Consider the following 2,656-nt stretch of genomic DNA (forward strand, 5'->3'; position numbering starts at 1 on the left):
CTAACCGTGTCCTGTCCTTTCCAGTGAAATCATTTGCAAATGACAATGACTCAGTTCAGCTGATCTCCTCTAACCCGCGTGCTTTCTGACCATTCTGCGGATGACACGTTCCATCTCCCTCTCAGCACCACACTGCACCTTGCACGCTCTTCTCCTCTTCCTGGCTCTCTAATTACATCCCATCAGAATGACGAGTGACCTGTCACTGCTCATTATTCTGGCTGCTCGTTATCTCGGTTCTTGGGGGGGATTTGCACCCTCCAGCTGGACACTGAGTGATGGCATCTATTAATCAGCAGGCTCACGGAGCCATACCTGTAAGCACATTGTGCAGCTCTGCCAGTAGGCGGGAAGCCATGCTTTGTTGGGTTCTGACTGGATGGGTTTACAAATGACGCTGCGGGATTTGGCTACAAAAGTGTTATGAGAGCCTCAGCTTGGATGTCTGTAGTGGAACATGGTCCGTGAGGGGTTGCTTTGTAAGTCAGGCCATTTTACGGATGTGTTTACACTTGGCAGATTTACTGCAGACCTTTCTGCAATCCCAAGCATCTGAATGGGGTTTGTTGAAATGACATGCTACAGAAGTTCTCACGTAGATGCATGGGAAAGGATTCTTTTGCAGACATTTTTAGTATCAAATGCTCCCACATGTGAATATATCTGAAAGCGCCCTTTACACCGCCCGACGATCAGACAAGAAGGCTGATTGGATTTTTCATTTGCCCGATCATCGGGCTCTGTGAAGCGGCGCCTGATCAGCCGACAAACTAGATTCCATCTTTTGTGCTGCTGAAAAAAATCATATTTCGGCAGCACATTTCCCCATGTGAACAGGGATCTGCTACCGACAATGATCAGACTGAATATGTGATCCTTTTTTTTTGTAAATTCTGAATCGGCGTGTGTGCAGGCCAGGTAAACGAGCGTCGATCTCATTGATCAGCACTCTTCATCAGGATGACCTCTTACAGTATGAAAGGATCTTTAGAAGAGGGGTGTTGCGCTTAATTGATTATTTTTATATATATATATATATATATATATCACTCTCTTTAGAAAATGGGACAATCACGGAAAAGGGGATGCCCAGTTATTAGACATCATAAACATAACAAAAAGAATAGTACTTGCTCCTCATCTGCAATGCGGATCTAGTGCTGCAGCCCCGCTGTGGTCCCAGTCTTTGTTGCTGATGATATCATGGGGCCAAGGAATGTGAGTGCTGATGCCGGGAGAACAGGCAGTGACGCTGCACCCTCTGATCCGCTGCAGCGTTTAAGTGACTTCCGATGACATTGCCCACAACAATGAACAGTGGGAGGTCAGTGGGGCTACAGCACAGGATCCTCACGGCAGAGGAGGGGCAAGTACTGCTCTTTTTGTTATTTTAACTGAATTGGAGTATTTAATCAGAAATGGATAACATACTATGTATTACACTTCAGCAGATGAACATTTATAGTAAGGGTGGTTTAATCTGCCTGTGCTAATGAGTGCTGCTGACCAACCAGGAGTATGTAATTCAGCTCTTATTCTTTTTGCATACACAGGCAGATTATCTACAGGATGGGAATGGACAATCATTACTATGATCGTTGGTCTCTATACGGCACTCATTGGTCAGCAGCACATCTTCCCATTTACACGTAGATGAGCTGATCAGCTGATCATTATCCTAGGTATATTTACACGGCCTGACGAGGGCAAAGAAATGTTCTTGCCCAACTATGGGGCTGTGTAATAAAAGGCTGTAAAATTAGAGACAAATTTATCCTTATGTAAAGCGACCCTCCGGTTTTGGGACAAAATTCTGTCTTTGGCCTGGAGTGGAAGGAGACTATATTGGCTGCAAGTTATTTCCTTTCATCACGTCAATCCACCATTTCCAAGCAATCTGCAGACTAACAAATTCCCACAATGCACTGGCAGCTTTAGACAACCAATGCACTATATCTGCTCTCTGATTGGCCAGAGCTCCTCACATGATCGGTACTGGCCAATCAGAGGTGCATTAGATAGTTTGAAAATTGCTGCTGCCATTTTGGACAGGTAACACTGGGGCCTGGAGCCTGCAGACAGGAGGGGCAACAGAAGAACTGCAGGTAATGTGCCTCCTGTCCCGGACAGATAAAGTGTCCCTTTATCTTTGATTTCCTCTGTAGCTACAGAAAACATAAAACCACAAGTTTCATTCTTACGTATAGGAATCTATTGTTGATAGGAATACTGTGTGTTGCAGATAGTCCACAGATAAGAATCCATAGGTTGTAATTTTACGGAAAGAAGAAATGAATGACTTTATTCCCATTTCTAAGAGCCCATAAGATGTGGTATAAAGTACTTGTAGAGTCCAGTGTGGAGGATCGCCCCATAGTAACTGATTAAACTGCAGCATTTCTGACCTAAAATGTGATGGATGTAACACGGTTAGTTGTAGCAATATCAGAACCTATTCCCAGCATTAACGGTTTTCCCAAGGTTTAGAATTAGAGATCAGCAAGCGTACTCGGTTCGGGTGTTTTTGCACTCGAGCACCGCTTTTTCCGAGTAAGTGACTACTCGGACGAAAAGATTCGGGGGGGGGGGGGGGGGGCACTGGGGCGGCGTGGTGGAGCGACAGGGGGGAGCACTCTCACCCCCGGCGCCCCCCGAA

The sequence above is a fragment of the Eleutherodactylus coqui genome, chromosome 13 (assembly GCF_035609145.1).
Source record: "Eleutherodactylus coqui strain aEleCoq1 chromosome 13, aEleCoq1.hap1, whole genome shotgun sequence".
NCBI classification, from domain to species: Eukaryota; Metazoa; Chordata; class Amphibia; order Anura; family Eleutherodactylidae; genus Eleutherodactylus; species Eleutherodactylus coqui.